The sequence below is a fragment of the Siphateles boraxobius genome, unplaced genomic scaffold, assembly GCF_051911475.1.
Source record: "Siphateles boraxobius isolate OS27281-9 unplaced genomic scaffold, OSU_SipBor_1 39, whole genome shotgun sequence".
NCBI lineage: Eukaryota > Metazoa > Chordata > Actinopteri > Cypriniformes > Leuciscidae > Siphateles > Siphateles boraxobius.
This window is the reverse complement of record NW_027509019.1, coordinates 2,034,949-2,057,010: the sequence shown is the minus strand read 5'-3', so window position 1 is coordinate 2,057,010 and position 22,062 is coordinate 2,034,949. Positions and strand designations below refer to the sequence as shown.

At 44.1% G+C, this 22,062-nt stretch overlaps 1 pseudogene across 1 annotated transcript; it reads left to right on the top strand.

Annotated features, from left to right (window-relative positions):
- The first annotated feature begins 2,766 nt into the window (after positions 1-2,766).
- On the top strand, positions 2,767-18,904 carry LOC143703899 (uncharacterized; annotated as a pseudogene). The gene is made up of 12 exons (XR_013191469.1): positions 2,767-3,178; positions 3,513-3,536; positions 3,718-4,054; positions 4,182-4,480; positions 4,591-4,878; positions 9,150-9,166; positions 10,444-10,747; positions 10,823-10,947; positions 11,090-11,232; positions 17,322-17,389; positions 18,052-18,589; positions 18,650-18,904. The product of XR_013191469.1 is annotated as an uncharacterized LOC143703899 (transcript).
- The last annotated feature ends 3,158 nt before the right edge of the window (positions 18,905-22,062 follow it).

Below are 22,062 nucleotides of genomic sequence, written 5' to 3'. Positions count from 1 at the left end.
CGTAGGGTTTAATATGGAGTTGGTCCACCTTTTGCATCTATAACAGATTCAACTCTTCTGGGAAGGCTTTCCGCAAGGTTTAGGAGTGTGTTTATGGGAATATTTGACCATTCTTCTAGAAGAGCATTTGTGAGGTCAGGCACTGATGTTGGACAACAAGGCCTGGCTCACAGTCTCCGCTCAAATTCATCTCAAAGGTCTTTCATCAGGTTGAGGTGAGGACTCTGGAGGCCAGTCAAGTTCCTCCAGAACAAACTAGCTCATCCATGTTTTTATGGACCTTGCTTTGTGCACTGGTGCACAGTCATGTTTGAACAGGAACATCCCCAAACTTTTCCCACAAATTAGGGAGAATCAAATTGTCCAAAATGTCTTGGTATGCTGAAGCATTAAGAGTTCCTTTCACTGGAACTAAAGGGCCATTCCCAACCCCTAAAAAACAACCCCACACCATAATCCCCCCTCCACCAAACCTTACACTTGGCACAATGCAGTCAGGCAAATACCGTTCTCCTGACAACCGCCAAACCCAGACTAGTCCATTGGATTCCCAGACAGAGAAGCATTATTGGTCACTCCAAAGAACACATCTCCACTGCTCTAGAGTTCAGTGGCGGTGTGCTTTACACCACTGCATCTGACGCTTTGCATTGTACTAGGTGATTTATGGCTTGAATGCAGCTTCTCGGCCATGGAAACCCATTCCATGAAGCTCTCTACGCACTATTCTTTAGCTAATCTGAAGGCCACACAAAGCCTACCACTTCATGGCCGAGATGCTGTTGTTCCCAATTGGTTCCACTTAGTTATAATACCAAACAGTTGACCGTGGAATATTTAGTAGTGAGGAAAATTCACAAATGGCTCATCCCAAGATGGCCGCCGCCATTCCAGAGTCCCGTCCCAAGATGGTCATCACCTTTCCAGAGTCTCGTCCCAAGATGGCCATCGCTGTTCCAGAGCCTCATCCCAAGTTTGCCTCAACCTTTTGTAGCAAAAGTTTGATCTATGAAATATTAATAATCAATAATAACTGGTTATAATTGATCATGAATATTTGGATCAGTTAATATAATTAACTTAATGTAGTAAAATTAATTTTTACTTCAACCCAACTGTTTGTCCCGTGGACACTCAGCATTAATTGTTTATTAATTCTAAGAAATAGTCATTTCCAGGGAAGGGAAATGTCTTTATTACTGTACAGTACTATTAAGAGCATGTAGTCACAATCTAAATCGTAAGGTAAATTTCGTATGCTAGCAAAGAATCAGAACCAAATACATATTGTGCACAAGTTTTATTAACAAAAACACGAAAAAATAACTACCATACAAACAATTACACATTCATTCATGCATTCATAGGTAGATGGTTAAAGTGAAAGAATGAAACCAGAGGTAGGAAATGGAACTATGGAAAATATCCATTTAACTATGAAAAGAACCATCAATATTATCATTTTTAAAGCACCTTCTTAAAAGCATACTTGCATGGCCTTGCAGTGAACACAATTCTTGAAGTTGTTGAAAATTGACATTTGTTGGTTTTGTGAGTGTCAAATGTTGAAGTTGCAATCGTTTTCTTCTCCGTTGGATGAAGAAGAAATGATGAACTGGCGTGGTTAGTTCGACTCTGTTGGGAGAGTGAAGGCCTAGCAGGCTCTGGTCACAGCCTGCTGGGGCCCCATGGAGACATCAACCCGAAGAAGCAGCAGTGAAGGCCAGAGGAAGAGAGGACTAAGAGAGCCAATGGTAGGAGTTGCGATGGACTTCTTCTGCGTTGAATGAAGACGTTGTGCCAAACTCCTGAGGTTGTCCTTGATTCTGTCGCGGTTGAGAGAGTCCTCTCTCCCCTGAATGAGCACATGGCTGGTTGTGAGTCAAGGCTTGCTGCCCTGGGGCCTGCTGAGGCCACGCAGGACAGCACAACACCGCGAACGTAAAGGAGAAGGCCAAAAAGAGAGCAAATGTTGGGTGTAGATTTAATATAAAGCCACAGAAAGTTCCCACCTCTCAGGGTTGGCTCGGCCAATAAGAAAGGTTGAAGTTCCAGGCGGGAGAACTTGGTTTATGGCTCTTTGTTTCAAGGGTGCTCATTTGCATGTGCACGCTGGAGGGGTGGTAGCCGATGAAGAAACTAAAGATTCTTGTAATACTAATATGTTGTTGTTATCGACATATCATGTACACAGTCATTTCTATCTTCAAAGTACCAAGTTATAGAGACCAAATATGGTATCGGTGATGTTACAATGACCGTTGGTTGTATAATAAAATACATACCGTAGTATCAAATACATAATATACATAAAATACAAGACAGTTAATCATTCACACAAATGTTCTGGGATGAACATTTTTGTTCCAGAAGTTCCAGAGCTTCGTCCCAAGATGGCCACCGCTGTTCCATATACAGTTTGGGAGCAGATTAGAAGTCAATGTTGGTGGATTCAGGGGAATTAGACAGAAAAAAATGTCACTGTCATACATAAATGATGCATGCTCACTTATAGATCTGTTTATCGATAAATAAATGCAGGGAAGTCTGTTTTAATGTCTGTAGGTTCTAATGGCAGGGGCCCTGACCACATTTTTAACAGCAATAAAACTGATCGTAGTCATGGTAACAAAAGATCCTTCTTGCCCTTGGTGGGGGATGGGACCACAGATCCCAGAGTGAGTTTTAATTATTATTTGTTACCTAAAACAAATAATTGTGTATGATTTGTCTCAGTCGTTACACTTTCCATGATCTCGTCCCAAAATGACTGCCGCCATTCCAGAGTCTCGTCCCAAGATGGCCGCCGACGTTCCAGAGCCTCATACCAAGATGGGTGCCACTGTTCCTGAGCCTCATACCAAGATGGCTGCCGCCATTTCAGGGTCTCGTCCCAAGATTCCCGTCGCCATTCCAGACCCTCTTCCCAAGATGGCCACCGCCATTCCAGACCCTCATCCCAAGATGGCCACCGCCATTCCACACCCTCGTCCCAAGATGGCCGCCACCATTCCAGACCCTCGTCCAAAGATGGCCACCGCCACGCCAGAACCTCGTCCTAAGATGGCCGCCACCATTCCAGACCCTCGTCCCAAGATGGCTGCCGCCGTTCCAGAGCTTCGTCCCAAGATGGCCACCGCTGTTCCATACACAGTTTGGGAGCAGATTAGAAGTCAATGTTGGTGGATTCAGGGGAATTAGACAGAAAAAAATTTCACTGTCATACTGTACAAATATATAGTTATTGTTTTGCTGTTCATGCAAAGGTTCCTAGAGGGGTTTATTTCAAGAACACAAAACACATGGAAGAGTGTATTAGGGAGTGATGCTCCTGTGAATTGATGTTTTGAGCTTATTCTGTGCTATCATTCTGAAGTCATCTGTTGTGTCATCACTGAGACATCTATCTGTCTGTCGTTTATTGCCTTGTCAGTTATGTTTTGATGTTGTTGTTTAATTCAAATTGTAAGTCTACAATATTTTGAATATGTCCTTGTTTTTCATCTCAACAGCCAGTGCCCTAACTTCTGTAACTGGTAAGTAACAGACTCATTTAAAAGTCCGTTCTCATTCTAGTTGTACAACATATGAACAATGACAGTTTTGGCTAGTTTGCAAGTTCGCATGTTGTAAGATGTCAGTTGTATCACAATGGAGTTTATATACTGTATATATATATATATATATAATTTTTTTTTTTTTTTTTTTTTTTTTTAGGAGATTATAGCATTAGACTGGCAGATGGCAATAACGACTGCTCTGGAAGAGTTGAGATTCTTTATGATGGCCAGTGGGGGACAGTGTGCGATGATAGCTGGGACATTAACGATGCTACTGTGGTGTGTAGACAGTTGGGATGTGGAAAAGCTGAAAGTGCACACAGCAGTGCTCATTTTGGCCAGGGAAGTGGTCAGATCTGGTTGGATGATGTGGGATGCACAGGACATGAATCATCCCTCACACAATGTTCTCACACTTCTTTTGGAACACATAACTGCGGTCATGGTGAAGATGCAGGTGTTGTCTGTGTAAAAGGTAAAATCATTCCTCTAAAGTAGAAAACTGATGAAAACAATAAGGACTCCTAGCAATGTCAAACACATACAATACACAGATAGGCCAGAAAATAAATGTTTAATCACATTGTGCTTTCATTTTTAATGCCATCTATCAGACACAAGGTTGGTCAATGGGTCTGATTCATGCTGTGGGAGACTGGAGATCCATTATAATGGCCAGTGGGGAACCGTGTGCGATGATGACTGGGACATGAAAGATGCTGCTGTGGTGTGCAGACAGTTAAAGTGTGGATCAGCCATCAGTGCACCTCATAATGCCGCCTTTGGTCAAGGCAGTGGATCAGTCTGGCTGGATGATGTCAAATGCTTGGAAAGTGAGGGAATCCTCACTCAATGTTCACACAGTGGACTAGGAACACATAACTGTAATCATGGTGAAGATGCTGGTGTTGTTTGTTCAGGTAAGCTAAATCTTTAGCAGCTTGACACGTTATTTTTGGGGAAATCACATTAAACCTTTAGAATTTATATAATTCATTCATTTCATCACATTGTCTTATTTCTTCTGCAGGTGAGCTTCAGATGCCCACACTTTTCCTGACCTCCACACAATCAGTTGTTTCTCGTAGAGAAAATATCCAGTTCAGATGCACAACACCTAAACCAAGGTGTAATGTTAATGCTGAATTCCAGCTCTTCATAAACGGACCATCTGTATCCTCCCAGAAACATGTATCTAGTGTGACTTTCAACATTGTTAATGTAGACGTTTCACATCAGGGCAACTACAGCTGTCAATACTCATACCAAAACAACACTATCAAGTCACCTTGGAGCAACAGTGTTAACATCACTGTGGGTGAGTACGTTCAGTCTTGTCCCGTAGCCTACATCATAGATAAATGCATTAGTTGAATAAAATTGAGTTCACTCATGAATTGATGCCTTTTCTGCATTTTGAAAAAGTTGAACTTTGGTCACAATGATGCCGTTCTTTATTTCTCTGAGGTTTCCTGAATTTGTTTATACCCGAGGCCACTCTACTTCTGATTCTATAACCATATTAATGTATTCTAATTGTTTTTTAGTGGACATGCAGCAGCCCAGCTTCCCTTTCAAGGGAACTTCGAGCTGCGTCAAACGCTGCGGGAACGCCCCTGCGTTGTGCGTCATGAAGCACGTATGGAATCAGCCCAATGGAGAGATGAAACGTCATAGGCGGGTGACGTCATCGACCAGGAAACTATAAAGCACCCCAAAAACACAAGCGCATTAGCTTCTGTGCTTTCAGTCGCGCTACATGTGAATCTGTCCCTGTGTGATATTGTCTGTCTTACATACCCTGCACCACACAAACAATTTATCCCTATATATATATATATTGAGAGATTATGGCGGACGAACAGCAGTTTAGAAAGTGTGTTCCTCCCTGCTCGCGTTATTTAACGAGCGGGGATACACATGATCTTTGTGTTGTTTGTTTGGGAGTTCAGCATGCCCAGTTTGCTCTCGAGGGAGCAGACTGTGAGCATTGCGAGCGTTTGCCGTTAAGGACGCTCCGCTCCCGCCGGTCGCTCTTTGAGGAGAGCGGTTCGGTGCGCGCTCCCCGCGGTTCGGGTCCCGCTTCTGCCGAGGCAGAGCGGCGGCGCTTATCGTGGGGATCGCAGATGGATCTCACAGCGGGGTTTGAGACGGGCTCTGCCTTATCTCTCCCTTCACCTGTGAGATCCAGTGCCTCAGTCCCGGGTTCGGAAGCACGCGCTGCGGTTTCTTCCGCTCGGGCTGAGGCACCAATGCTATCCAGTTCTGAGGAACTTGATGTTGTTAGTGTTGAGGGAGATGTGGAGGATTCGCCACCCCACACTCCTGAGAGTGATGAGCTTATGGAGGTGTTAACAAGAGCTGTTGAAAAACTTAATATTGAATGGCCAGTGACTAGACAGGAGTCTGTTTCTAAATCAAAGTTGGATGAGAGATTTTTGCCGTCACGTGTGCAGCCTCCACGCCGGTGCCTGCCGTTTTTCCATGATCTCCACACCGAGGTGTCGAAATCATGGAGAAAACCGGTGTCATATAGAGTGTTTAGTCCCCAGACTTCAACATACGCTAATATTATGGGAGCCAAGGCTCATGGTTATGGTGCGTTGCCTCGTGTGGAAGAGACGCTTGCGAGCCATCTCTCCCCCGAAGCAGCATCATCTTTTAAGGCACCGGCATTACCCACCAAGCCTTTAAGAAACACTTCGGCTTTGGTGGGTAAAGCATATTCGGCAGCAGGTCAGGCTGTGTCATGTCTGCATACTATGTCAATCTTGCAGGCATACCAGGCTGATCTGCTAAGGGACATGAGTGAGAGTGAGGAGGTCAGTACTGACGTAGTTCGCGAACTGCGTCAGGCTGCTGATTTATCCCTGCGTGCCACCAGAGAATCGGCCAAATTAATGGGTCGTTCTATGGCAGCTCTGGTGGCCGCAGAAAGACATTTGTGGTTAAATCAGACTAATATTAAAGAGAGAGAAAAAGCTTTTCTTTTAGATGCTCCTCTTTCTCCCATGGGGTTGTTTGGTGATGCTGTGAATTCAGTTATCGATAAATTCCAAGAAGAAAAGAAACAAACTGCAGCTTTTAAACAGTTTCTTCCCCTTAAAGTTCATGTCCCTGGGGCTGCTGGGCGGGAGCAGCCCCGGCCGTCTTCGAGCTCATCACATAGAGCGCAGCAGAGGCAGAGTGTCGCGTCTCGTGCTCCCCCTGCTGGACAGTGGGCTCAGCCGCGACACTCTCAGCCGAAGCCTTCTCCCAGTAGAACTGATCTGAGGACAGTTATATTGGCTAAGAAGGCTTCGGCTAAGAAGAAGTCCTGACGCCAAGCCGTTCAGGATGCTGAGGGTGGTCCCCACCGAGGCGGAAAGGTGTTCACCTCTTTTTACGGTGCCCATTCCTCCTCGGTGCCCTCAGGGGCTCGTTCTGCCAACCCCGCCTTTATGCCGGGGCACAGACGATCCCAGCGAGCGCTTTCCCGAGGGACGCTCGCTCCCTCTGAGGAGGGTCTCAGAGCGGTCAGACCAGTTGTTCCCTGCCGGTGCGCCGTTACAGGGCGCTGCGTCTGCTGCTCAAGTTACACCAGAGGCCAGTCTCGAGAGGCTGGTACCCTTAGTAGAATTTCTGGCAGAGTGGAAAAGCCTTCCAAAAATATCTCATTGGGTCCTGCAGACAGTAGAAAAGGGTTATGCTATCCAGTTCAGGTGTCGTCCACCAAAATTCAGAGGGGTTCTGCACACAGTGGTGGGCCCCGAGCAGGCTCTGGTATTGGAACAAGAGGTGAAAACGCTCCTTCAAAAAGAGGCTATAGAACGGGTTCCTCCTCCCAGTTTGGAGTCAGGTTATTACAGCCGATATTTCATCGTTCCAAAGAAGGATGGGGGGTTGCGTCCAATTTTAGACCTGCGCATATTGAATCGCTCGGTAGGGAAGCTAAAATTCAAGATGCTCACTATCAAGCAGATCGTGTCTCAAATCAGGTCCGAGGACTGGTTTGTCACGATAGATCTGAAGGACGCATACTTCCATGTGTCCATCCTTCCACAACACAGGAAGTTCCTGAGGTTCGCCTTCGGGGGCGAGGCGTACCAGTACAGGGTTCTTCCGTTTGGCCTAGCTTTATCTCCCCGCACTTTCACGAAATGCATGGATGCAGCACTAGTGCCTCTGAGGCTTCAGGGCATTCGTATTCTCAATTACATCGACGATTGGTTGATTTTAGCTCAGACCGAGCAGATGGCGGTTCGGCATCGAGATGTCGTCCTCGCTCATATCAGAAAGTTGGGGTTGAGGCTGAACGCAAAGAAAAGTGTATTATCTCCTTCCCAGAAGACCACTTTTCTGGGTGTCGTTTGGGATTCGGTATCGATGCGGGCGCGACTCTCTCCGACCCGCATCGCTTCGATTCTCTCAGCTGTGAAACAAGTGAAGCTAGGCCAGCTACTCACTGTCAAGCAGTTTCAGAGACTGTTGGGTCTGATGGCAGCAGCGTCCAACGTTATACCTTGCGGCCTGTTGTACATGAGACCGCTACAGTGGTGGCTCAGGACCAAGGGATTCTCCCCGAGGGGAAATCCGCTCCGCACGTTCAAAGTCACGCGGCGCTGCCTTCGTGCTCTGGTCATGTGGAGAGAAACTTGGTTCCTATCCAAAGGTCCTGTGCTGGGGGCTCTTTGTCGTCGCATAACGCTAACGACGGATGCTTCCCTCACAGGGTGGGGGGCGGTCATGAGTGGTCGCCCAGCCCAAGGTCTGTGGCAGGATCATCATCTTTCGTGGCACATAAATTGTCTAGAGATGTTGGCTGTGTTTCAGGCTCTGAAACACTTCCTAACAGACCTGAGAGGCCATCATGTGTTAGTTCAATCAGACAACACGTCGGTGGTCTCTTATATAAATCATCAGGGGGGCCTGCGGTCTCGCCGGCTTTACAAGTTGGCCCGTCAGATCCTCCTGTGGTCCCAAGGGAAGCTACTATCTCTGAGAGCAATGTATCTCCCTGGGTATTTGAATGTGGTAGCAGACTCCCTGTCGAGGCAGGGGCCGAGGCCAGGGGAATGGAGACTCCACCCCGAGGTGGTGGAGCTCCTTTGGTTGAGTTTCGGTCGCGCCGAGGTGGACCTATTCGCTTCCAAGGAGACCACTCATTGTCATCGGTGGTTCTCCATCACTCTTCCAGCCCCCCTGGGGTTGGATGCTATGGTGCAGCCGTGGCCGAGGTCACGTCTGTACGCCTTTCCCCCGATTGCTCTGTTACCAGGAGTTCTGGAGAGGGTCCGCCGGGACGGGGTCAGTCTACTACTAGTAGCCCCGTTCTGGCCGGCCCGAGTATGGTTTGCGGACCTGATTTCTCTCCTGGACGGTTCTCCTTTGGAGCTCCCGGTCAGGAGGGATCTACTCTCCCAGGCGGGGGGCACGATACTTCACCCCCGCCCAGAATTGTGGAAACTGTGGGCTTGGCCTCTGAGGGGGCCCAGCTCATAGACTCCGGTCTCTCAACCGAGGTTGTTGAGACCATTCTTAACTCCAGAGCTCCATCCACGAGGAAGCTTTATGCCTTGAAGTGGAAACTTTTCACTTCTTGGTGTGGAGAACACCTGCAGGACCCAGTTAACTGCCCAGTGGGTGCAGTGCTGGAATTCCTGCAGGAGCGCTTCTCCACAGGGTTATCCCCCTCCACACTAAAGGTGTATGTGGCGGCACTAGCTGCTTACCACGTCCCTTTCAGTGGAGTTTCTCTTGGGAGACACCCGCTTATAACTCGTTTCCTCCGTGGCACTTTGAGGCTGAGGCCAGCAGTTCGTACGAGGGTGCCGACTTGGGATCTGGCCATTGTATTAGAAGGTCTTTCCCTAGCTCCTTTTGAACCTATCGAAGAAGTTCCCGAGAAGTTTCTCACTTTTAAGACTATCTTTTTGCTTGCTATCTCTTCACTAAAAAGAATCGGAGATTTGCAGGCTCTGTCGGTTTCACCCTCGTGCCTGGAATTTGCACCTGGCATGGTTAAAGCTTTTCTGCATCCTAGACCAGGTTACGTTCCTAAGGTTCCAACTAATATTGTTAGACCTACGGTTCTGCAGGCTTTCTGTCCTCCTCCATTTATGTCATCGGACCAGGAGAAACTTAATTCACTCTGCCCTGTTAGGGCATTAGACGCTTATGTCCACAGAGCTGCCCTGTGGAGGAAATCAGAACAACTTTTTGTATGTTTCGGGCCACCCAGGAAAGGGTGTCCGGCGTCTAAACAGAGAATGAGCAAGTGGGTGGTTGAGGCTATCTCACTTGCTTATGAGTCGGCTGGCCAGCCTTCACCTTTGGTTGTCCGAGCTCACTCTACCAGGAGTATGGCTGCTTCTAAAGCTCTTTTGTCGGGGGTTTCCCTGAGTGATGTTTGTGATGCGGCTGGATGGTCTTCACCGCATACTTTTATTAAGTTCTATGACCTAGACTTAAGCTCTACCCCTGGGGCACAGGTGCTCTCGTCCTCTGTGCGCTAGTCTCACATGACGGTCATTTGGTCCTATGGCGACGTGGGTATTCGCGTTCCCGCAGCGTTTGACGCAGCTCGAAGTTCCCTTGAAAGGGAACGTCTCGGTTACGTATGTAACCCTAGTTCCCTGATAGGGAACGAGACGCTGCGTCGCTCCGCCATACTCCCGGCACTCCCGTTAGCGCTTCCTTCAAGCCTATCAGAAGCTAATGCGCTTGTGTTTTTGGGGTGCTTTATAGTTTCCTGGTCGATGACGTCACCCGCCTATGACGTTTCATCTCTCCATTGGGCTGATTCCATACGTGCTTCATGACGCACAACGCAGGGGCGTTCCCGCAGCGTTTGACGCAGCGTCTCGTTCCCTATCAGGGAACTAGGGTTACATACGTAACCGAGACGATTTCCCACAGTGCTCTTGATGGATGGATTGACGGGGGGCCTCAGGGGCCAGTGATCACCAGGGGCCACAGTTTCACTATCATCTGTTCCACTGAGTCTCATTATCCTGGAGGCTCCTTCTACTTGTTTCGGGAATTGAATATCATCAGTAATCAAACAGCTGTCAATCACTCTGCCTCCTTCCCCTTTCCTGAGGCAGATTATTCACATGAGGGAAGCTACAGTTGTGTTTATGAAGTCAGTGTGTCCTCTCGCACCTTCCGTTCATCTGCCTCTGAACTGCTGGTCATCACTATCACAGGTATTGATGTATAAGTTTAAAAACAAGCTGGACTGCTGGTGATGAAAGTTTAACTCAAACATGTGTCTTTCTCAGCCTCCCTGCTTCCTGTCATTATTGTTGTGATGTCAGCTGTACTGCTTTTATTGTCTTCCCTCATAATCATCCTCCTGAAGACAAAAGGAATAAGGAAACTCATATGAAGTGCTCTTCTAGAAAAGGTAACAGAGTTTGCATTTTATAAAAGTCAGACAATGTCTTTTAAAACTCTCTTTCATTGTCTTCCAGTGTCATTGTCTTTTCTTATTCTATATAACAACTTCCTCTAATTTTGTCCCTTCATCTCTATGCAATGTCACTTAGGTCCATTGAATTCATATGTAGGTGCATCCAGTGACAAGAAATACGATGATGATGATGATGATGATGATGATGAGGATGATTATGAAAACCTGGAATTTAATGATAAAAACGTAGTCAATGAGATTACAGAAACTAAAAGTGTGGTAGACAAATCTGATGATAACATTTATGAAAGCTGTTGTGATGTATAATGAGTGAACCCAAAATACTACACTTAATGGGGCTCCAAAACAGATTAAATGCAGTATGTCCTTTATAGGGATCATGGATTGAGAAATCAAATTTCCCTTGACTAGATAAACAGTATAGGGTACAACGGGGCTATGAAAATGTAAAATGTAAAAATTTACTTTTCACTACTTCCATAGTGTATGATTGCTGAAAAAAAATACAAGTTTGTATTGAACATTGATAGAGCAACAGATTTTGTGTGAAAATAAATCGTAAAAGTGGTTTATTTTGTTTAAAAATCGTATAAATGTATGTATGAGGTGGCGAGGAGGGTCTTTTACCCCACAGACACGGGGTTAAACCAGCACGGGGCAAAATACACACAGTATTGATACAAATACTTCGGCTAAAATAGTATATTTTAATATTAGTTAATACAAGTTAATACTTGTTCAAAACAATCACTTTAGCAAAATTTGCAGTATTTTTGGTTTATTTTGATTGTTTTATTTTGTTCAATAAATAATAATAAATATAAGGTCATTAATATTTAAAAGTATGTTTTAAAAAGTAAGAAACAAAATTATTTTAAAAAGTTTCTTTAATTAGCTTGAGCAAATATGAAAATCGTTAACAAGACATTTGTCTTAAAATATATTCAATAATTCTATCAACTCATTTGTTGATTAAATCTACAACATTTTAAAAACATTAAATAATAGATCAAATCAGCACTGCCGTTCGAGATCACGTCAAGGATCAGGGAAATCTCCAGGTGCATCTTGAAAAGCGGATGTTTTGGAAAGTGCTGCAAGTTTTTGTGCCATCTAGTGGTTAGAGGAAAATAAAACCAAAGGTGCCTTTACCCCGTTGAGCCTTTAGCCCCATTGTACCCTACATTTACATTTTTAACCTGTCTTATTCTAGCATTCTTTTTTATCAACACTTTTATCTGGGTAAGTTTCATAAAAACCTACATTTTGAATATTTGGTATAATGGTATTTCACACATTCTATGCATTTCTGTTTTGTCTGTCTTTCTGTTGTCAACATTTCTAATAATTTTTTTCACCCTGTATTAAAGTGACCCTATTATGCTATTTTAAAGTCTCCTAATTTTGTTTTGGAGGTTGTTGTGCATTAATTAGAGTAACAATAGCAATAATAGAATATAAATGTTTAGTTAATTTTCTTTGATAATAACAGAAACAGTTTAAATGGTAATTTATTAGGTTGTTCAGCTTTAAGAAAAGTGTACCTATAACGCGTAGTGGGCGCGAGCGCGCAGAAAGAAAAAAAGAGAAGAGAAATGTGATTGATTCCATGTGTGTGTGCTGAAGTTATGTGTAATCCTGTTCATAAACTTCAGTAAACAGTTTGTTTTATTTTAATTCAAGTCGTCAGTGGTCATTACTGCTTGCTAATAAGAAAAGACATGCCAGAGATCTCCTACAACAGGTTTACATGCATCAAAGGTCAAAAACAGTTTAATTTCCTCATTATATACATTGCACATCACCACATTTTTAAATTATTCTCAGACGACTCGATGGATAAATCAGTCTCTCAAAATCCCTCCTTTCCGTGAGCAACTCTGCTCTGATTGGCCAGATGGCCCAGTCTGTTTTGATAGGTCTACTGCTTACAACACCTGTCGGAAACAAAAACGGCCATTACCATAATAACTTCAGCTCTGTCCGGAGGCTTCCTAAACATTGGAAGAACTAGTTATTTAACCCGATCCTCCATCGTAAGGATGGGAGCAGGACATTTAGCAGTGATACACTACTCAGTTTGTGGTGCATTATGAGATGTTGCAACTGTAATTCCTCACCATCAGTATTAACAAGTGTATGTCCATCAACAAACCAATGTGTATATTTCTAATTCATTGCAGTGCACAGGCGGGAACTATCAATAACTGTGCATACATTAGCAGAGCACTAGCGTGAATGACTGATGTAACAAATGTTTGTAAAACATATATTGCTCCATCCTTTATCTTTACTCTAAGTAGTAAGAACGACAGACAATCGGTATAAATAGACACAGTTTTAGGTAATAGTGGCTCACAGCTGAGTTAGCCGGTTAACCGGAGACCTACACAATAAAAAACAAAAAAACATATCAAAGTATTTTGAACACCGGTAGAAAATATATACATCAATCATTTCTGAGGAGCAAGCTGGTCTAAAAAAACTGGGTACTGACCCAAAAGCAAGCATTTTGCGAATCCCCATGTTAAACTCAGAGATTTGAGAAGCAGTCGTCGGTAAAATTACATTTATGGGCTGGTCAAGTTGTTGCCGGGCTGACAAGGCACGTATATTCTAGTGACGTACACTCAAAAAAATGAAACCTTGACTTTAATTTTTTCTTGTCAACAGGTTCCACAAAATTAATTATGATTGTTGAAAGCAATCATAAAAGCAATCATCATGTTGAAAGCAAAGGTTATCTAACTTAATGGGGTTGGTTTAGGGAGAAATTATATTTTTGACTCAAGCCAACTATTATCAATCATTTTTGCTCAACAAGAGACGTTTGAGTTTAAATAACTTAAGGTCAGTTATGGACTAACACAATTTGTTTAGAACTTGCATATTACATATTTGTCTATTTAAAGTAAACTAATGATTTTACAACAACACATTAAATTCAAGCTTAATTAATCAAAATAAATTTTTACTAGTTAGGTTGAATTAACTCTAGTTTGTCAACAAGTTCCAAACAAATTACTTCAGTAAACTCAACTCAACCTTTTGTTAGTTCCTTTATTCACCAACGCAAGAGTTTATCAACAACACAACACAACTGTTTATCAAATTCTATTTCGCAAAAGAGAAAAAAAACAGTTAAACATAGATTAATAAACAGTTAAACATAGCGGAGAAGTATGTTGATTAAGAACGCAAACTTCAGACCTAAATGTGTAGGAATTAGGAAAGTATGTGAGAATTGAGATCAAAATTACCTTGCTTGCTTCTTTCCGCCATCTCACCTCAGTGCGAGAAAAAAATGCATCGCTTCTTCTGTACGGAAAACGAGCATTTTAATTGGTCGTCAATTCACTGTGAGTCTGTGTATCGTAGCAACGAGCACAGGCCTGTGCTGTTATGAATCCAGTGGGAAAATAGATCTCGTGTATTGTTTATATATTTCGTGTGTGTATGTCTCTATGTGATAGAATTATTATTTGATGCAAATAATTCTAGCCGGCTCAGCCAAACTTTATCAGATGGCGGCTCAATTTGGCTTACGAAATTATTGGCTGGCGGCGGCTGAAATTCTAAATGGCGCAAATGGCAGCGGCTTCGGGGTCTATACATTATTATACAATACATTATTTTCATATTTGTTGTGAATAATTCAACCGAACTACAGCCAAGGTGGAAATGACGCTGAATAAAAATACTCTGTATAAAAGCTTGAGTTACCTTGATTTATTTTCTTGTGATATTATTATTATTATTATTATTATTATTATGATATAAATATTACAAGCACCTTAAAATAAAGTGTTACCTTACTTGATTTTGATTACTTTATCAATGTAAAGCAATTTCCTTTTAATTTGATTAGTAACTAATTAAATTACACGTTTTACCTCAGTAATACAACTAAATACAATTACATTCATTTTGTAATTCAATAACATAATTTCATTACAGTTAACTCACTCCTCAACCCTGCATACATTTTGTTCTAATACAGTATATATATATATATATATATATATATATATAGAACAAAATGTATGCAGATACATTATATATATATATATGTATATAAAAGATATATATATATATATATATATATATATAAAAACAAATGTTCACCTCAAATTGTTTGTTTTTTTCTCAAGATTTACTAAAGTAATTCTGGGAACTGGAGTCATGTTCTATCATGTTCCACAAAATTACAATTACAGTAAATCAAACTTAATTATTTGTTCTGTGACTAGAGCTTTTAACATTCATTGTTGGGGGAAAATATTTCCTGTTAATGTAATCTGTTCAAGAATATCATTTATAGAATATGTAATGCAATCATATCTGACATATACTTTGAAGCTTCATTGTTAAACACACTTCACTTAAAATATCTATATGAATTTCTTAGAATTTGTTTTGAATTGCAATTCTGCTTCCTTTAATTCAAATTCGAATTGTAATTCTAGATCCTGTTTTTTACATCAATTTAAATTCAATTAAAACTCAAGAATTGAATTAGAATTCAGGAGTCATTCTCAATTCAATTCTGAATTGAGCATATGCCTGATTCAAAGAGGGCCAGTCTGGGTTGGGGACAAGCATAAAACAATAGGTTACTATCGTAACCCCGGTTCTCTGAAACATCGAGTGGAGAGATCCACCTATGGGAAGGACATCCGTACCTGACCTCTGCAGAAGCATCCAATTGCACCAAGTCTGGCTAGAAAGCGCGCAGCCAATGCCCGGCAAGGCCCCGCCCCTTTACCCGAGGGCATATAACGCCTGCAAGTGCTGCTATTCTTAAGTAAGTATATTTGCTTCTCGTGCCGGCAAGCTGGGCAAAGCTGGTAGATCTCTCCACTCGATGTTTCAGAGAACCGGGGTTACGATAGTAATCTATTGTTCTCTTTCATCATCTCATGTTCGAGATCCACCTATGGGAGAGGACGGGACACAGAGCATTTAGCCTCTGATCCTCCAGGGAGGAAAAAGGAGGAGGGTGAAAAGCGGACAGCTCCAACACCTCCGAAGTGAACGCAGGAAAGCATTTCGGCATGAAGGCCGGATTAGGCTTAAGGAAAACCTTATCTCCACTAAGAGAGAATTTAGTGAACGAGGAATGAACCGAGAGTGCATGTAGCTCACTGAAACGTTTAGCTGATGCTAAGGCCAAAAGGAAACTGAGACAGAGCCTCCAGCACCATGGAGAGGTCCCACTCAGGAACAGTTCTCCTGACAACTGGCAAAGAGCGACGGGCACCCTTCATAAATCTGCGGATTAGAGGATGCTGCCCGACTGTTGAGCCCTCAAAACCCACATGACAGGCCGAAATCGCAGCCAAGTAGACCTTGATTGTGGATAACGACCTCCATTTTTCCATGAGGTCTTGAAAGAAACACAAAATATCAGGAACTGAGCACTGATAAGATGTGAGACCACGCCCATCACACCACCCTTCGAACACTTGCCACTTACAGCCATATAAGGACCGTGTAAAAACTGCCCTGGCATTCTGTATAGTAGCAATAACACGCAGCGAAAGCCCCGGTGCGCTTAGGTTCGTCCTCTCACGGGCCAGGCCCAAAGAGCTACCCTGTCCGGGTGTGGGTGATAAATCTCCCCGTTCGCTTGAGATAATAGGTCCGTGCGGGGGTGCAGGCGCCACGGCTCGGCATGTAACAGAGGGATTATCTCCGCCAGCCACGGTGCTTTGGGCCACCTGGGTGCTATCAGAATGAGAGACAGGCCCTGATCTCTCACCCTGGCCAGCGTGGGAATTATCAGGCATAGGGGAGGAAAAGCATACAGCAGCACTCTGGGCCGTGGGTGGGCCAGTGCATCTACCCCGAGGGGCACGTCCACGTCCTTTAGCGAGAAGAACATGGACAATGGTGGTTTTCGCACGAGGCGAATAGAACTACGGTTGCCTGTCCGAATGTCATCCATAACCATAACGACCTGACGGTTGATATAAGGCACTGCCGTGGTATTGTCGCAGCGTACGAGCACATGATGTCTCTGCAGACGAGGCACAAAATGATTCAGAGCTTTAAAATGGCCATAAGCTCTAAATAATTTATGTGCACTGAACGTAGTCTGCTCGGCCACAGACCGTTCACCGTTCTGCCCTCCTGGGTGGCACCCCAGCCTGTTAAGGACGCATCCGTCGTCACAACTTTCCACATCATAACCGTCCCCAGAGGGGTTCCTCGTGCGTAAAAGTCTGCGCTCTTCCATTGGCGCAGGGCTGCCGAGCAGACGCAGACACTGTTACAGAGCGGTAAAGATCGCGTATCGGGCTGAAATGTAGTGACAAAACCCATTTCATGAACGCTCTCATTCTCAGGAGACCCAGCGGCACAACCTGGATGGATGGAGCCATAAGACCCTGCAGCCTGAGCCATGTGCGATATTGTACTTTCGCCCCCTCTCTGAACTATGACAGACAGTCTATTAGAGAGAGAGCGCGCTCTTGAGAGAGATGCGTTCGCATGGAGACTGAATTCAACTCCAAGCCCAGGAAAATGACATTCTGACTGGGTATAAAATTGCTCTTGCTCACATTCACCCTGAACCCGAGAGATGTGATGTGCGCGAACACACGGCAGGTGTCCTGCAACACTTTCTCCTTCAAATCAGCTATGAGTTAGCATTCTGAAATTGTATTTCCTCAAATGTTTGTTCAACACCCGGAGGTCCAAGATTGGACGGAGAGAGCCGTCCTTCTTTGGGACCAGGAAATAACGAGAATAAAATCCCTGATTCATCAGATTGGGGGGCACCAACTGAATCGCTCCCTTGTCTAGGATGGAGGATATTTCCTCTTTCAGAATGTGTGAGGCGCTCTCTTCCGTGAGATCCTCTCTCCGTAACAAATTCATATGATTCGTTAGTTTTGATGTGTTTTTTGGTTTTTTTTGTGTTTTGTGTTGGGGAAACACTGGGGCCGAAGCCTTTAATACTTGGGTGAGGGGAAAAGAGTGTGTGCGGTGTGGTGACACTGCTTTTACACTGCTTTTTACACTTTTGCACTTCTTGTTAGTCCCTGTGTATTTATACCTTGTGTTCTTCTTCAGTCTGGAGCAGGGATACCCCCTGCTGGAAGAACCCTCTTGTGACTTTATCCAGCTTGCATGCCAGATACACTACCCAGACCGCTCGCTCTGTGAATTTTATCACACCAGCCTGAGCGAGTGGTCCAAGGCGCGCATTCCAGCGGGTGGTCTGAAGGAGGATTTCGCTGCATTCGTGGAGTGGGTGCTGGTGAACAATAATTCACCATTCACCATCGGCCCTGCTGAGGATGACATCACCACTAGCCCCACTCCATCACCACCAGCGAGTGACGTGACGGAGAAGATGCACGTGCCTACCGCAGACCGTGAAGACCAGCCTGCTGCGATAAACGAGCCCGGACCACAAACTGAGTCTGACCAGGTGCGTGAGCCGGCAACATCGTGCGTCGCAGAGGGAGTGCTTGTGGTGCTCGAGGGCTGGGAGGAGAGCCCCGCCCACACCACTACTGCTGTGGATGAGATGTCAGTGGCCTCTGGCATATATTATGAGGATTTGAAGGACATTTTTGAGGAGAGCCTCATAGACTGGTTTGGCAAGGTAATTCCTGGACCCCCCTGTATCTCCAGTGTCCCTTGTATTACCTGAATGCCTGCCCAGCCTCCCTCTCCCACGTCCTCAATCAGCCAGTTCCTCAGCCCTGCCTCCGCTGCTGTCCTTCAACCCCTCTGCCCCTACCCCTCTGTGTTGAAGACCTGCCCAGTGTCTTCAGGCAACCAGCTCCACCTAGCCTTGAGGATCCCCTGTCTCCACTTCCTCCGTCTGACTCCGCCTTTCCCCGGCTCCGCCTTCGTCCTCGGTCCCACTGGCTCAGCCTCTGTCCTCTGGTATTCCGGCTCCACCTCGGACGCTTGACACCACAGGTCCACCTCAGTCTCCAGGACCAGCGGTCTCGCGTGGGCTCATTGGCTATTCAGCTTCACCAGGGTCTCCATCTGTGGCATCTTCTGCATCGGTCAACCCCAAAGTGTCGCCTTCCAGCAAGTCATCTACACCATGGCTACTCCCGCCTTCGACTCCGCCATGGGGCCTCATCCTGGCTTGTCTCTGGCATGTCATCTGGCTCCTTGCTCCCCACTGGCTTCTCCCACAATCCACTCCTTCATGGACTTTTTTTGTTTGCGCCCTGGACTTTGTTTTTGTTAGCTCCACACCCTCCTCCAGAACCCCCTTCCTCCTCAGTTGGACTATGAACGGCACGAGGACACACCTTTTTTGGAGGGGGCGTACTGTTACATGTATGATCTGTGTTTCCCCCTTCATTATGTATTTGGTTCAGTCCTGTGACCTAGTGTTCCATGATTGTTTCTAATTAGTCATGTCTATCACCTGTGCATTGTCAATCACATCATTAGTTGTTAGTCCTTGTGTATTTATACCATGTGTTCTTCTTCAGTCTTTGTCTGTTATCGTCAATGTAAGCGTGAGTGTTTGGTGTTTCCCCTGAGAGTTTGGTTAGTAAATGTTATTTCTACATATTCCTCATCTCCATGGGCTTTGTCCTACACGTAAAGTGATAGTAGTTGGAGAATCACCCATATATATATATATACCCCTTTTGAAAATGCCACAAAATTGAAATTTTCAACAAGTGTAATTATAACCATTATAAATTAAAAGACAATATAGTATGCGTATACACACACACACACACACACACATATATGTGTGTGTATATATGGATATATAATAATTCAAAGTAAAATATCCAAATATTATAACTCAGTCATGCATATATGGTAAAACTTTGTACATATAAGTAAGAATAATAAAAACACTTTAGACCTTTAATCTTCTTTTCAAGTAATAACTTATTGGAATAATTTAAATGAACATATATGAAAAATATTGCATTAAAACTAGGGCTGTCAATCGATTAAAATATTTAATCGCGATTAATCGCATGATTGTCATGAGTTAACTCGTGATTAATCGCACATTTTTAGCAGTTCTTAATGTACCTTAAATTAATACTTTTCAAGTTTTGAATACATTAATCAACATGGGTGTGGACAAATATGGATGCTTTATGCAAATACATGTTTATTATTAGTGAAACCAAACTCAACATAGCATGAAGACTAGACATCTATCAAAGGTCATATTTGTTTTTCAAAGAACTTGTTCATGTCTATTAGACACATGAAAAAAAAATAACATAGAAATACCAGGTTCCCATTACTTCTCTTTCTTTACTCAATTTACTTACACAAACCTGTTTACATTTTCGTAGGACAGGGCAGCTCACTTCTTCTGAACATGCAAAATTTACATTTATTATTACTGAAACCACCCTAAACATAGAGCATAAAGAACATTAGTTCTTGTCTATTAAACACATGGGGACAAGAATATAGAAAAACCACAGGTTCCCATTATTTCTCATTCTTTGAACTGAGCCAGTTGCTCAAACAGACAAGCCTGTTTACATTTTCAGATGACAGGGCAGCTCGCTTTTTCTGAACAACATGTCCTGACAGTGAAAACAATCTTTCACAAGGTATGGATGTGGCAGGTGTTGATAAGTATATGCGTGCAAGGTAGGCCATCTCACTGTGTGCCCCTTCATGTTTGGACCACCACTGCAGGGGACAGTCCTCTATGCCAATAGAGGGCTCTGCCTTGTAGCGCTCCACACATTTCTCAATACATTCCTCTTCATCATCATCATCAGATGAAGACTCTGGCACAGACATGAGACATGATATCTTCTTAGGTGGCTCAGTTGTCACTGGTTTATCTCGCTGTGCAAGCCCCTCCCTCCCCCCATTCTGGAGCAAGGCACAGACTGAACTCCACACCTCAGCTCTGTCAGCCCTGCTCAGACATTTGAGGTCCTTAAACCTAGGGTCCAGTGCTGTTGCAACCCTCAGCCATGTGGTGTTGATTTTTTCCTTCCGTTTGTCCATGTCTGTTGTGAAAGTTTCCTTAAACTTAATCATGTATGCTGGGTCATCTTCTGAGACCTCCATCACACGTGATAGATGACACAACGTGGGCAGCACAACTGAGCAAGAAACAAACTTCTCTCCTCCTAAAAATTCACTCACATACCTGGAATAATAGAGAAAAGCACTTTAATTACACATAATGAGTCTCTATATCCATCTCTCACTCTCACTGACACACACACACACACACAAACACACACACACACTGTCAGAGACGCATCAGAACAACATAAATCCACTCTATTATAAATTTCACACACACACACACACACACACACACACACACACACACACACACACACACACACACACACACACACACACACACACACACACACACACACACACACAGACTTCCCCACTTTGACACAACCTTAGTTTGACTGAGAAACATATAACTAATAAGAGTATTAATAAATTACCTGCAGTGTTCCAGCACAGTCTCCAACCTCTTCAGTTTATCAAATTCAGCTGCTGTTGGCATGTTGATGTTGCTTGCATGTAGGGCCAGTGCATCTTTCAATGGTTCTTGATTTCTCTGAACACGCTTTATCATTTCTAGGGTGCTGTTCCATCTAGTTGACACCTCCAGTATGAGTGACTCTTTCTTTTGAAGATGTTCAACTTGCTGCTGTTCGAGCTCGGCTGCATTTGCAGGACTATGCTTGAAATGACCCACTACCTTCCTACATTTTGCCAAAGCGCCGTCAAACGGGCTGTTCTGGAGAGAAACTGTGATAGCTCGGTGGAGACTGTGTGCAATGCAAGGCATATGCTCGAACGGGAGCTGCCTGGCCGCTGCAATCATATTGCGTGCACTATCAGTGGTCAGTATTCTAATTTTGAGTTCAATGTTCCACTGTCTGGCTACTTGAAGAAAGTGCTCAGCGCAAACGTCAGCATAGTGTCTCCCGTCTGTCTTCATAACGGTCAAAGCGTGAGACCGAAGTTTCCAGTGTGCGTCAAAATAATGTGCTGTGACACCCAGGTAGCTATGGTTACTGAGGGAAGTCCAGTAATCTCCGGTTAGTGCAACCGTGTTTGTCTGTCTCAACGCCTCCT